This window comes from Martes martes (assembly GCF_963455335.1).
Source record: "Martes martes genome assembly, contig: scaffold_57, whole genome shotgun sequence".
Classification (NCBI taxonomy): Eukaryota; Metazoa; Chordata; class Mammalia; order Carnivora; family Mustelidae; genus Martes; species Martes martes.
Genome location: NW_027666627.1, coordinates 359,320 through 375,259, shown reverse-complemented (window position 1 = coordinate 375,259; position 15,940 = coordinate 359,320). Strand labels below are relative to the sequence as shown.

The 15,940-nt window shown below is 36.0% G+C and overlaps 1 pseudogene across 1 annotated transcript; it reads right to left on the bottom strand.

The window, feature by feature from the left end:
• Nucleotides 1-368: 368 nt before the first annotated feature.
• LOC308337878 (ATP-dependent zinc metalloprotease YME1L1-like) lies at nt 369-15,684 on the bottom strand (annotated as a pseudogene). The gene is made up of 11 exons: nt 15,639-15,684; nt 13,930-14,082; nt 13,241-13,373; nt 12,280-12,339; nt 9,554-9,666; nt 5,983-6,138; nt 5,268-5,419; nt 4,253-4,379; nt 4,087-4,160; nt 3,185-3,271; nt 369-511 (listed from the first exon to the last, which is right to left on the bottom strand). The product of its transcript is annotated as an ATP-dependent zinc metalloprotease YME1L1-like (transcript).
• Nucleotides 15,685-15,940: the final 256 nt, after the last annotated feature.

The following is a 15,940-nucleotide window of genomic DNA, read 5'->3' as shown; positions in this document are numbered from 1 at the left end:
GCCAAGTAAAAGTACTTCCCAAGAGCTAAAGGCACAATTTTAATTCCCATCTAGTAGAGGAACCAACCATAAAATCATTACTTATTTTCAACTGAATAACTGATTAACATTTCTCAAATAAGCTGTTTCCAATCTTAATTGTTCTTTATTTTCTTTAACATATTTGCTATGGGCTGATAATTTGCCATAGGTGTCATCATGGGAATAACCAGAATTAGATTAAATGTGACAAAAGAGAGACAAAGTGTTTCACACTCTTGAGTGATACCAAGGCAAGAATGGGAGAAAAGCATCGCAAAAGGAGACTACCGAAATGCTACTTATATATTCCCGCAGCAAAACCAGCAATGCATCCACTTTAAGAGTTATCATCTCACTTCCAATTTCTTTCCCTCAAGAATAATTTGAATCTCTTTGGCATCCAAAGTCTCATAGGTTATTAAAGATTCTGCTAGATTCTTAGCTCTTTTGCATGAGTCTTCAAGATATGTTTTGTTCATTCATATGAGTCCTGAAATGAAAAAAAAGAGGTATCTAAGAGGCAGAAAACTTAGTAGAAGCTAAAATCATAAATAAGAAAAAAAAATGTATATGCCTTAAAAATATGAACTATATTCATTTCTATTTATAAAAGATAAAAGCATGAAGCTCTTTTTTAAAAATTAACATAGAATGTATTATTTGCCCCAGGGGTACAGGTCTGTGAATCATCAGGCTTACACATTTCACAGCATTCACCATAGCACATACCCTCCCCAACATCCAGAAACCAGCCACCCCATCCCTCCCCCCACCTCCCCCCAGCAACCCTCAGTTTGTTTTGTGAGATTAAGAGTCTCTTAAGGCATGGAGATTTTAAACACCCAGCATGGAGCCTACTTGATTGATTGATTGATTGATTGATTGATTGATAGATAAGGCAAGCTTGGTTCTCAAAGATTAGTTTCAAACTTGCAAACATTCTCTTTTTAACTTCAAAATGTATCACATGGATAAGTGAGGCCTACCTAGGCAGCTATACTTAAAGATATACAAGTATATACTATACTTATCTGCTGTTTAAATAAGGTCTGCAAACAAAGAAATCTATTTCTCTATTCAATATACATGTTAAAAAGGAAAGGCAGGTTTGCTCCTTTTGCCTTGTGAGATTTCACCAATTTATTCACTTTCAAGAGTGAGAAAAGATCTACTTTTCTATTCTTATTTGGTAACAACTTACCTGTCAGTCAGTGACTATACCACTGGAAAATGAGTTTACCAACACCAAGAAGCATACGTCATATAAAAATAACATAATTATTAAAAATAAACATCATTAGACATTCTGAACAAAACTGTTATGGTCAAGTGAAATATCAAATTAAAGAGAACACATAAAGTATTATAAATATGTCATGGAATATTGAAACTAATAACCTAGGATGAATTAGTATTAACTTTAAAAACTCCATTGGAATGAAACCCTTACACCGTAACATGTAAGACTATGATAAGGTTTTTATATCTTTAAGTTTCTTATACATTTGAACCTAAAATGTATACTAACTAATCATCATTTTCCTTAATAACTATGTAAGTGTGCCATCTAGTGCAAAGAGTACCTACCGCCCTCACAAGCTTAACATTTCAGAAAAGTATTAAGAGCAAAGAAAGAGTATTTCCAATGCTCTAATACTAGAAGAGATAATTTACTCAAAATAACATAAATAGTAAAAAAAAGAATGAAGATTCAGGCAAGGGAGAGAGAATTCCTCTTCTGAAACACCTTCTAAACCTTTCCATCATATAAGCTTTTCATAAACTTAATGACTTTAAAGCTTTTACCTCTTTGAGTTAATCAAAACTTGGTCCTCCTGGGGAGACTCCGAATCCTTCAACTGACAGCTACTGATTCACTCCTATCCCAGATATTTCAGAGTAAAGAGGTGAGACCTTTGTTCCCCTCACTGCTGACAGACTATTACTCTACCACCCTCTCCTATAAAGCATGATTCCTTTGAAGTTTACACCACCTGACTTCAACATCCTTCATTCTGCCGTCTACAACCCTAATTCCAGTTCTTGTTCACTAGACTTTCTGCCATTTAGCTCAGTCTTTTCCATTCCAAGACCTGCCTTCATGTACATCCAAATGGAATACACATATCCAACCTCTGCACTAAGCACCAGACCCATGTATCCCTCCCAACTTGAAATCGTCACTAAGACCCCTCAAATTCAGGGGTACCTGGGAGGCTCACTTGGTTAAGCGTCTGCCTTCAGCTCAGGTCATGATCCCAGAGTCCAGGGATCGAGCCCCACATCAGGCTCCCTGCTCAACAGGGATATCTGCTTCTCCCTCTGCCCCTCACCCACCCCACTTTATGCTCACGCTCTCTCTCAAATAAACAAATAAAACCTTAAAAAAAGAAAACACTTCAAATTAAATATGTATAAAACTCAGCTTATAATCTACACACTTCCCCACCTTAGGCCATCATCAGTGTTTTCTCAGTCAACGACACACACAACTAGATGGCTGCACCAAGCAGAAATCGAGAACACAGCTTTGTTACTTAATTTAGCTGCTCTCACCCAAACATCAGAAAGGCATTTGATTCCACTAGATCAGTATCTCTTGAATGCATTCATTTTTCTCAATTTCGCCTCTCACTGCCCTAATCCAAACATCTGCTGTGCCTTAAGGAGATTCCACAGAACCTACTAACTCATCTCACTGAATCGACGCTCACGTATTCTGCACTGGACCCTGCAATCAAAAAGACTTTCATTTTCAAAGACCTTTATGCTTCATTCTCAGCATATGTACACAGCGAGGCACAAAGCAACTAATAGTTGTGGAATAAAATATATGTCAGAGTGAAAAACTAATAAAGACTCAAATAATCAAATATCCCCCCTATTCTAACAACACTATGGTTTTACAGATGAAGTAGAATATTTATCATTACTGATATTAACTGTTCCTAGCCTATGGCCAGAATAAAATGAAGATTCAGTCTATGACCAGAGGCTCCCAATTACATACTGAAATCATGGCTGCAATGGTGCACTCACTCTCTTGATTATATACAGCGACAGTTTTAAACAGGGGGTAACCATTACCTTCTGGTAGCACCTAACTATTTAGGCACATTAATGACTAGACAGATGAATAAGCACAGAAAAACAGAATTATTACCCTTAGAAGGATTCTAATTTCTTGTTCAATAGCAGATTGAGTTTCTGGACTCAGTTTCCCAGTATCACTGTAGGTCATAACTCCAAGCTAAAACAAACGAAAGAAATTGAACAGAAACACCCCAAACCACTAATAAATGTTAACAGAGGAAGTACTATCCTATACTCAAGGAAACCTCATCAAGGGCAAGGAAGAAATTCAGTGTAGAAATTTCTTCATTCTTCTGAAAGTGTAAGACTAAAAAGTATGAACAAGAGAGAAACTTTAAAATCCTAAGTGTGGTTCTGAGTACCTTCTTCGAAAACCTTTGCCACTATTCCAAATCCAGAAATCCACAATGTAGTGTATTAGAAATGCTGTGTGAAGCCACAGTGATAACATAGGAGAGTGAAATACGTGGGAAGGGTAAAGTAAGCAAGCTCGGCAAACAGAAGTTTTAGGTCATATGAACAGAAACAGAATATCTTATCATTTGCTTAACTCATGACATACTATTATTGTCCAAGCAGCCAGAATGGAAAGTGAATACTATATTCTAGTGGTCAAAAAAAAAAAAAAGTTTACTTTAGAATGAGCTGTGACAAATCTAGTCGGAATGAGACAGGGGGAAAGTAAATGTTACCAATTTATAAGGAGAACCCTCTCTCCTACGGTGCCTTGGGTAGCTCAGTGGGTTAAGAGACTGACTTCAGCTCCAGTCACGGTCCGGCATCCTAGGATCAAGTCCTGCACGGGGCTCCCTGCTCAGCTGGGAGTCTGCTTTTCCCTCTGACCATCCCCCCTCTCATGCTCGCTCTCTCCAATAAAAAAATAAAGTCTTAAAAAAAAGAACCCTGTCTCATAAGGAGACACTTGGCAAATCATCATTTGATACATGAGGGAGGGGTAAAATCAGCTATTACGTTTTCACTCATTCCAAATTCGGTAACCATCTGCTTTGCAATTTTAGTTGCATTATCAACATCACTGGAAGCACCTAAAATTTAAAAATATACATAGTCTCAATATTTAAAAATATTTTTAAATCAGCAAGCACAATCTGAACTAAAGCCATTCTTTACATCCAACCTGTTGTGATATGGTCAGTTCCAAATATAAGCTCCTCAGCCACTGTTCCTCCGATACTAACATCCATCTGCGCAAGCAGCTGAGCTCTAGTTTCATTCCATCTGTCATTCTCAGGCAAGAGGGACACCTAGACAATTGGAAACAAAGAAAAACTCCAGATACAGTTGGAAATATTTACATTAATGATCAGAATTATCATCTGGCTCTTGCTAGAGCACTTAATGTCATGATGCTGACAGCTCAAAGACATTTAGTAGAGATGGTCTCGGGCGACTAATGACAAAACTGGTATTATGCAAAGGAAGAAAAATTCTTTATAAAGCAAAAGCTCATTTTATGTGTCATAGCTATATAATCCTGCAATAGGATAATGCTGCAATAGGATGGACTTGTACCCAGGTGCCAAAAAAGAAAGGCTTAAAATGTCTATCGTTAGAAAGATAAGAAAATGAGGGGCACTTGGGTGGCTCAGGGGGTTAAAGCCTCTGCCTTCAGCTCAGGTCATGATCCCAGGGTCCTGGGATCGAGCCCCGCATCAGGCTCTCTGCTCAGCAGGGAGCCTGCTTCCACCTCTCTCTCTCTGCCTGCCTGTCTGCCTGCTTGTGATCTCTGTCTGTCAAATAAATAGATAAAATCTTAAAAAAAAAAAAAAAGAAAGATAAGAAAATGAAACTTGTACTCAGTGAGAAAAATCTTAGAAAGACTATGGAACCACTAACCTAGTTTCTTTGAGGAGGGAAAAGAGCAATGACATATTTAAGAATGATACCTTGTTGTCATTCCAGACTTAAATTTCATCATGTTAATATATAATATTTGAACTATTAGTATTCTTTATTAGCAGATAAGTTTCACGAGTGTATCTGATCTCACAGTGGTTCAGAACGTTAAAGAAGAAAGTTATTAGCGAGCTTAGAACTTAGTTGAATTTTCTTTTTATTTTCCTCAACAGTTTCCTACAAGAGCTTTTGAAGATTGTTATTTGAAGGAAAAGGAAAAAAAACAAGATACTTACATGTCCAGGTGTTGACCCTCTTGGCATGATTGTAGCTTTGTTGATAGGCATTGCATCCTTACTGTAATATGCAATAATAGCATGACCGGATTCATGATATGCTGTGATGGTTTTGTTTTTATTGTCAATTTCCGTGTTTCTACGTTCAGGCCCTAAGGATAAAAATTTAATTGAATAAAATTATTCCGTGAGGAAGGTATATTTAGATGAATGAAACCCACTTGCTTTTAAGTAATTCTTAGAGTGGCATGACTTAATATCACTAATAAGTTATTTTAAACCAAAATAAGTTGCCAACTGACAACCAAAATTGTAAGAGCTGTCCTCTTACTCCTTACTATCAATGAGAAAAGTTTAATTCTATTTCCAGAAAATAAATTTAAACAAGAAATGTCACAACGAAATTGTTCTGAAGCCAATTCAAGATTTAAAATCAAATATTGAAAATTAGCAAAATTTTTCTTTTATCAGTACAATTATTCTTTTATCAGCTATACGAGACAAGAGTAAACACATGGGCACCCCCTTCCCCCAAACTGTATAATCATATAAACTATATTTGTTCTGTAAAAGGCCCAGTTGTGTGGCTACTTTTGAGTAAATATTTTCTTGCTCCTATACCTTCCTTTCTTATAACATTTTTCTCAAAAAGAATTTATTCTCTAACATAATGAACAGTGTAAGACAGGGAAAACAAAAAAGAGAAAAAACCTATCTGTTAGAATTTTATCTTTGGAAAACTCTAGTTCCTTCATGGTAACCATTTCTTTTCCATCAATAGCTGCCTTTAATGCAGCCTGGTTCACAAGATTCTCCAACTCTGCTCCAGAAAAGCCAACAGTACCTCGAGCTATAATTTCTGGATCCACAGCTATGTAGATAAACACAATATTAAAATTCCAAAACAACCCTTCACAAATGACTCATATTCCAAAAGAAAAAAGAAAACAGCTATCCTGAACTAGAACTTAAAATATTTATATCACTGTAACTACAAAATAAACTTACTTTTTCTAAAGGAAAACCAAAATTGCCATTAAATAGATCATTAAAATCCCATTGGGACACATCACAAAATTTGTAAATTTAAATAACTTTGTGAAAAGTAAAGAAATGCAGAGTTGCCAGACATGATTTATAAATCTTCAAATTATGACCTAAACTGTTACTAGCCTAAGCACAATTGAGAATGTATACTCCTAGACAACATTTTGTTTTCTGAGTTTCATCTTGAAATACTTTATACTTAAGTATTTAGTATTATATGTACATTTATAAAACTCCCCCATTAGAGGAAACATATCAGGCTTTTTTAAAAAAGATTTTATTTGTTTTTATTTGGGGGAGAGAGAGAGAGAGCGCATGAGAGGGGAGAAGGTCAGAGGGAGAAGCAGACTCCTCATGGAGATGGGAACCTGATGTGGGACTCAATCCTGGGACTCCGGGATTGTGACCTGAGCTGAAGGCAGTCGCTTCACCAACTGAGCCACCCAGGCGACCCACCATATCAGGTTTTAAAATTGATTCACCTATCCTTGAAAATACTACAGCTTAGTTTAATAGCTGCATTTATTACTCAAGTGGGTCCATAATATTTTCATATGTTTTGTTGTAAAGTTTGCTTCTTTGGGGTCCAAAGTGATGATATTTTATGTGCTTTTTCTACTATTTCATATTTTACATTCATCTAAAACCACTTATATTTATCTTCAAGTATTATCTGAATACTGTCAAGAAAACATTCCTTTTTAAAAAAAGGAATTTTGAAAAAACTTTTAAATTTTGTCAATCCCATTTATAATTGCACCCAAAACCATAAGATACCTAGGAATAAACCTAACCAAAGAGGCAAAGAATCTATACTCAGGAAACTATAAAGTACTCATGAAAGAAATTGAGGAAGACACAAAGAAATGGAAAAATGTTCCATGCTCATGGATTAGAAGAACAAGTATTGTGAAAATGTCTACATTACCTAAAGCAATCTACACATTTAATTCGATCCCTATCAAAATCCCATCCATTTTTTTTCAAAGAAATAGAACAAATAATCCTAAAATTTATATGGAATCAGAAAAGACCTCGAATAGCCAAAGGAATATTGAAAAAGAAAGCCGAAGTTGGTGGCATCACAATTCCAGACTTGAAGCTCTATTACAAAGCTGTCATCATCAAGACAGTATGGTAATGGTACAAAAACAGACATATAGATCAATGGAACAGAATAGAGAGCCCAGAAATAGACCCTCAACTCTATGGTCAACTAATCTTCGACAAAGCAGGAAAGAATGTCCAATGGAAAAAAGACAGCCTCTTCAACAAACGGTGCTGGGAAAATTGGACAGCCGCATGCAGAAAAATGAAACTGGACCATTTCCTTACACCACACATGAAAATAGACTCAAAATGGATGAAGGACCTCAATGTGAGAAAGGAATCCATCAAAATCCGTGAGGAGAACACAGGCAGCAACCTCTTCGACCTCAGCCGCAGCAACTTCTTCCTAGGAACATCACCAAAGGCAAGGGAAGCAAGGGCAAAAATGAACTATTGGGATTTCATCAAGATCAAAAGCTTTTGCACAGCAAAGGAAACAGGCAACAAAACCAAAAGACAACTGACAGAATGGGAGAAAATATTTGCAAACGACATACCAGACAAAGGGCTAGTATCCAAAATCTATAAAGGGCTCAGCAAACTCAACACCCAAAGAACAAATAATCCAATCAAGAAATGGGCAGAGGACATGAACAGATATTTCTGCAAAGAAGATCTCCAGATGGCCAACAGACATGAAAAAATGCTCCACATCACTCGGCATCAGGGAAATACAAATCAAAACCACAATGAGATACCACCCACACCAGTCAGAATGGCTAAAATTAACAAGTCAGGAAATGACAGATGCTGGCAAGGATACAGAGAAAGGGGAACCCTCCTACACTGTTGGTGGGAATGCAAGCTGGTGCAACCACTCCGGAAAACAGTGTGGAGGTTCCTTTAAAAGCTGAAAATAGAGCTACCCTATGACCCAGCGATTGCACTGCTGGGTATATACCCTAAAGATACAAACATGGTGCTCCAAGGGGGCACGTGCACCCAAATGTTTATAGCAGCAATGTCCACAATAGCCAAACGATGGAAAGAACCTAGATGTCCATCAACAGATGAATGGATAAAGAAGATGTGATATCTATCTATCTATCATCTATCTATCTATATAGTGGAATATATATATATGTATAGTGGATATCTATCTATCTATCTATGTATATAGATGGATATATATATATAGTGGAATACTACGCAGCCATCAAAAGAAATGAAATCTTGCCATTTGCGACGACGTGGATGGAACTAGAGGGTATTATGCTTAGCGAAATAAGTCAATTGGAGAAAGACATCTATCATATGATCTCCCTGATTTGAGGAAATGGAGAAGCAACGTGGGGGGTTTGGGGGATAGGAAAAGAATAAATGAAAGAAGATGGGATCGGGAGGGAGACAAACCATAAAAGACTCAATCTCACAAAACAGGCTGAGGGTTGCTGGGGGGCAGGGGGGGCAGGAGAGGGTGATGGGGTTATGGACATTTTGGAGGGTATGTGCTATGGTGAGTGCTGTGAAATGTGTAAACCTGGTGATTCACAGACCTGTACCCCTGGGGATAAACATACATTATATGTTTATGAAAAAATTTTAAAAATAAATAAATAAATAAAAATTTAGATTTATTAACTAAATTTACTAAATTTAATTTATTATTTTTAATTATGTTTAACTTATTTTATATTTAATTATTTAGTTCATTTATATTTATAATTATTTATATTTAATCATTTTAATTTATTATTTATTTAATCTATTAATTAAAGTTATTTTTAAATTTGTAAATTTTTTTGAGAGAGTGAGTGAGAAAGAGCACATGAGCAGGAGCAGAGGGAGAAGGAGAAACAGACTCTCTTGCTGAGCAGGAGGCCTGATGGTGGGACTTGATCCCAGGACCCTCACAACCTGAGCCAAAGGCAACCACTCAACCAACTGGGCCACCCAGGAGCCCCAAGAAAACATCCTTTAGAATGGGGATTCAAATGACAGAATGTTCTACATATGTAATTATCAAGTAATAAACTTTTTTAAAAGGAAATACAAATGGAGAGAAAAAAGGACATAGAAAAAACTGGTCTTCTGAGACATTTATCAAGTAAGGACCACAAATAGGGTGGAATAAAATATTGCCATTACATAGAGATAATAATAAAGTTTGTTACTAGAATTAGACTTACACGGATCAAACTTTATTTTATTGAGATACCATTTCAAAATTTCTGTTCGACCCTTTACATCTGGTCTTGGAACTGTAACTTGCATGTCAAAATGACCAGGACATATTAAGTCACTAAAGGGAGAATATGAGAAGAAAATATAAGTTAATAATCCGAGTACAGAAAGTCAAGTTAAATAGGACTGACACTCTGAAGACAAGATGGAAAGATAACGACAACCAGAAGTTGGATGGAGGTTTGTTTTTGTTTTTTCACTTTTTTGTTCTCTGTCTTATAATTGTTTTTATTTTCTTTATTACTTTTTTAAATCACAAAGGTATTACATGTTTTCAGTTACAAGTATAACCATAAGGGGGCATATAAAAAAAGTTAAGATTCCGAACACGCACTTGGATAGCCACGACTTTGATTTCTATATGTACAAACATATATCATCTATAGCTATACAGATTTGTAGATAATACATAAAGTAGGATATGTAATATATATATAGATTATGTTACTTTTTTAAGAATTGGATCATACTATATCCATTAATTTGAACTTTGCTTTTAAATTTTTACTAAGATTATAGATCTTCCTTTAGTTCAGTATATATACATATATTTAATACTTCTACCTATTTTGTTTTCTTAATTTAAATTCAATTAGCCAACATACCAATATATCATTAGCTTCAGATGTAGAGTTCAATAATTCGTCAGCTGTGTATAACACCCAGTGCTCATCACGTCAAGTGCCTGCCTTAATCCCCATCCCCGAACCACCTCCCTTCCAGAAACCCCTGGTTTATTTCCTATAGTTAAGAGTCTCTCATGGTTTTTAAATTAGTATTATGTTATCTACTGACACTATGAAATTGTAAGTGCCTAATGCTGAAAAATATGTTTGTTAGAACAAAAATACTTTTGCTTTAAGACACATGAAAAAATGTTCATCATCACTAGCCATCAGGGAGAGTCAAATTAAAAACACATTGAGATACCACCTTACACCAGTTAAAATGGCCAAAATTAACAAGACAGGAAACGTGTTGGGAGGATGTGGAGAAAGGGGAATGTAAGTTGGTGCAGCCAATTTGGAGAACAGTGTGGAGATGCCTTAAGAAATTAAAAATAGAGCTTCCCTATGACCCTGCTATTGCACTACTGGGTATTTACCCCAAAGATACAGATGTAGTGAAAAGAAGGGCCATCTGTACCTCAATGTGTATAGCAGAAATGGCCACGGTTGCCAAACTGTGGAAAGAACCAAGATGCCCTTCAACGGACGAATGGATAAGGAAGATGTGGTCTGTATACACTATGGAGTATTATGCCTCCATCGGAAAGGATGCATACCCAACTTTTGTAGCAACATGGACGGGACTGGAAGAGATTATGCTGAGTGAAATAAGTCAAGCAGAGAGAGTCAATTATCATATGGTTTCGCTTATTTGTGGAGCATAAGAAATAACATGGAGGACATGGGAGATAGAGAGGAGAAGGGAGTTGAGGGAAATTGGAGGGGGAGATGAACCATGAGAGACTGTGGACTCTGAAAAACAACCTGAGGGTTTTGAAGGGGTGGGGGGTGGGAAGTTGGGCCAGCCTGGTGGTGGGTATTGTGGAGGGCATGTATTGCATGGAGCACTGGGTGTGGTGCATAAACAATGAACTCTAGTACACTGAAAAGCAATTAAAAAAATTAAAAATAAAAAAAATAAAAAATTAAAGTTCTAGTATTATTTGATAGATATTTTCATGTTTGGAAGAGTAAATGTGATTAAATGTTGCAAGTTAATGCCTCTCATATCCATTAACATTAAATATTTGTGAAGGATTATTATCTTGGATGGAGTTTTGTTTCTTATTTCAAATCCAGGACAGCTAACATACAGTGCTATGTTAGTTTCAGGTGTATAGTACAGTGATTCGACAATTCCACACGTCACCCACCGCTCATCACAAGTGCGCTCCTTAATCCCCATCACCTATTCCACCCTACACTGGAATTCTGAATATAAATATTCAGAGAACTCCTTGTAAAACATGGCTCAAGTAACAGTTTCGATAACCAGAAGGCAGAACAAAGGTTGATAGAGATAGATAGTAGGCAACCCTCATAAACAAAAACACGCAAGCTAATCACTCTAGGAACAATAATTCTACAGCAGTCTATTATGAAGCCACACTGTGATAGCTTCCTATCACAACTGCTCTAAGTACAGAATGTTAAACCACAGACTTAGGCAAAGATTTAAAAAAAACTATTAGATCAAATTAAAAGATGAATAACTTCTTTGATAAAATAAAAAATTTAAAACTGTAATAAATTTTATTTTAAACATGCTCTCCACCCTCCCCAAACTTTTGTGATATAAAGTTGTCAGAAGGTTCTTTTAACAACTTTACTGAAACTCAATTCACACATCACAGATTTCAAAGTAGATAATCCAGTGGTTTTTAATATAGCCAGAGTTGTGCAATTACCAACAATCTAACTTAAGAATATTTTTATTCCCCCACTCCAAAAAGAAACCCCATAGCCACCAACAGTCACTCTCCATTCTTCCCTCCTTCTGCCAGACACTTATCTACTCTCTGTTGCCACCGATTTGCTTATTCTGGACATTTCACATAAACAGAATCATATGTGATGTTTGGTGATGGGCTTCCTTCTCTTTTAAAGCTCATCCACATTTCAGTATGTATCAGTACTTGTAAAAACAGTCTTTTAATACGTACTTATCTAACACCTCCGGGAAACTCGTGGCTCCTATGATAACTCCTGCACTGGGTTTAAAGCTAGTAAAAAAGAAGGAAAGTAACATTTCACTGAAAATTAAAACAATACACATATAGAAATGCTCTACACGAAACTATCATTAAATTTAGTAACAGTAAAGAAAAGGGACTGATCCTTTTTATACCCAAAGTGATAAGACATCCCTATTATTTTTTAAAAAGAACAAATGTTACTAGGCCAGTACACTTCAATAAAACTGCTAACAATACATCACAAAGTCATCTATGATTACATGCCTTCATGGTATTTGTTCTACTTAGGAAGACATGACCTAACAGAAAAGGCTACGGAACCTAATTTGTGAAAAATTATTCTCAAGCTTACCAATTCAAATTATTTGCTCCTAGACTTCCTGTTTGGTTCCAAAAAGTCATACATGGTTTTAAGAAGTCCTTCCTTCTTCCAAAGCAACCCCACTTCTTGCTCTTTATATTATAAAAACTGATGCAAACTTTTAATTTACCACAACACTAAAAGCAAGTCACAAATTGTGCAGGAACCAGCAAACACTCTTTACGTCTCCAAACAGACTAGTATTCTCAATGGGAATCATCACTTTCCTGTCATGATACAATCAATGAAAAAAGGTATAGAGATCACCAATTAAGAGTTGATACCTCAGTCACCCCATTAGTAATGGAAAGAACACAATGCAGAGAATGCAGCTTGTCTTGACTTCATGCACAGGGACTACTCTGTTGCCTACATTTTTTCCTCTTTCTTTCTATTTTTTTTTTAAGATTTTATTTTTAAGTAATCTCTATACTCCACGTGGGGCTCAAATGCACAACTCCGAGAGGAAGAGCCGCATGCTCCACTGACTTAGCCAGATGCCCCGCTATTTCTCGAATGTTCCCAAATATGTTACCATATCCCAAAGACAGACGAAGATTCAATTACCCATCCATTTCAGCGAGAAGCTGATTTATAGTCTGCCTTGAATATGGATGCACTGGAGACTCAATTCGCTTCCCACCAACAGAATCTAATTCATCAATAAATATAACACAGGGAGCATTTGCTTTTGCTTCCCCTAGGAAAAGAGAAAAGATACAAATAAGTTTAATGAAATCAATGTTTTTTGAACAAAATCATGTAAGTATTAAAAACCTGTAAGACTGTCAAAGGCAACAAAAGACATTCATTAAGGAGAAAGTACATAAAATGAGATCTCTTTCTTTCTTTAAAATTGATTTAAGAACGGTAGCCCCAGGAAAAAAACTGTACCATACAAAATGATATATAATAAAAACAACCAAGTATTCATTCTTCTGACTGTACAAGCCACAGTCAGATTTGAGGCTATTTCTTAATTACATACTACTGAATTAATGAATAAGATAAAAAGGACAACAACAACAGAAAACCCAGCTTTTCAACAGGCCCCAACCTCACCTAACACTTCTAGCTCCTCTATTTGGGAAAGTACAGTTCTGTTTTAGTTCACACATTAAATTACCTAAAACCAAAACCCCACAATGGTGAGGTCAGCTATCAGTGATAATTGAATAGGAAATAAAGGGTAAGAATCCCTCTTCCCCTAAAATTAACAAAATTTCGTATTGTATGAAAGATACATTAAAATGTACTAAATAGATTTCTGATATGGCTGGCTCCCACACCCACAAACATTTCATCAAATTCTGATCCACAAGCATAATAAAAAGGAACATCAGCTTCTCCAGCCACAGCTCGAGCAAGAAGCGTCTTTCCTGTCCCTGGTGGTCCAACTAAAAGTATTCCTAAAAGAGAAACAAATTCACTGATTCAACTTAAAAAATAAAAATAAAACCTGATGTGAACCTATGAAACAAATAGTTTTAATTAATGCATACATAGTTTTGAGGTTGAAAGCACATGAGTATTATTTTGAAACAAAGCAAAACATATGTCTCTAGTAATGATTCACTTCAGGAGCTTCTTTAAAACTAATTTCCCTCTACCATTCATATCTTGAGAGAATGGAACATAATAAACTTGTCTGTCATTAAACAAGTAAGATCAAATTCACATAAGCACAGATTAAAAGATTAAACAACCAAATGTGACACATGAACCCTTGACTTCATGTTCTTCCATAAAAAACACATTTCAGAAACTCTGATGAAAATTTGATTTGGACAGCTGATGAAAATTTGAAAAAATTCCGGAATACAAGATATTAAGGAAACAGTATTTCATTTTATTTGGTAGAATAAATTATTCTCTTTAGGATAATGTCTTTAGTCTTAGGTGACACATAACAAAGTATGTAGAGGTAAAGTAGTTCATGTCTCCAGCTTTGTAACTTTTCCTATGTTAGAAAACTTTCATAACAGCAGTACCTTTTCATAAGTTGGAATAACAGATTTCTCTGGTTTCCACAACGTTTCATTTTTCATTTAAAAAGGCAAAAAACCCTTTATTAATGCTATATTTTAACATAAAAAACTATTTTTAAAGGAAAGTTGTTGAAGAATACCCTTAAGACCACCCCTTGTATTGCCATGTTATTGTTATTCTTAACTGGTTTAAATGGTAGAATGGGGGCGCCTGGGCGGCTCAGTGGGTTAAAGCCTCTGCCTTCGGCTCAGGTCATGATCCCAGGGTCCTGGGATCCAGCCCTGCATCAGGCTCTCTGCTCAGCAGGGAGCCTGCTTCCTCCTCTCTCTCTCTTCTTGCCTCTCTGCCTACTTGTGATCTCTGTCTGTCAAGTAAATAAATAAAATCTTAAAAAAAAATGGTAGAATGTATTCTTGTAACTGAGAATTTTCCCACAATTTTGTAAAATATCTCTTGTGATTAGAAAGAAAAGTGTTTAACTATTCTATGACTTTAAACTTTAAACTTTCTGATGTTATAGTACTGATTTTAATAAATGAATCCTAAATTAGCAGAGATTCATACCAACACTTTTATATACTGCTGAGCACTGTCAGTAGAGATAGTGGGCGGTATAGAAACAAACCTTAAATATGAGTGCCCCATTTAACTGACCAATTCCATTTCTAGAATTAGAACCCAGAATAATGAATAAATAAATGAGTAAGTCTAGAATTTATTCTAAAGAGATAATTAAGGATGTAGGCAAAGCCTTGAGATAATAAGATGATCATCACAGTGCTGATTTTATTATTTTAATTAAAAATGTCTGAGTATAGTTGACCCACAGTTATGTTAGTTTCAGGTGTACAACATAGTGATTTGACAAGTTTAAACATTATGCTGTGCTCACAAGTGTAGCTACCCTCTGTCACTGTACAACACTATTACAGCATCACTGACTGTATTTCCTATGCCTTTTACTCCCCTGACTTACTCATTCGACAACTGAAAGCATGATTCTCTCTTTCCTCTTCATACATTTTGCCCAGCCCTCACACTGCTAATTTTAACCACAAGACACTGGAAACCATAAAAGTTTAATGTAAGTGATTACAGCATAGCATGATCATATAGTCCAAGGACACCACAAAGTCATTACAATCTTGTACCCAATTCTAGCAGATGGTTTTCCCTCACACCAACAAACAATTCTCCAACACCAGTCGGGCACCCTAACATTCAAATCAATTCTGATGCTACCCACCTGGAGATAGCATCAAATACCATAAGTTAAGG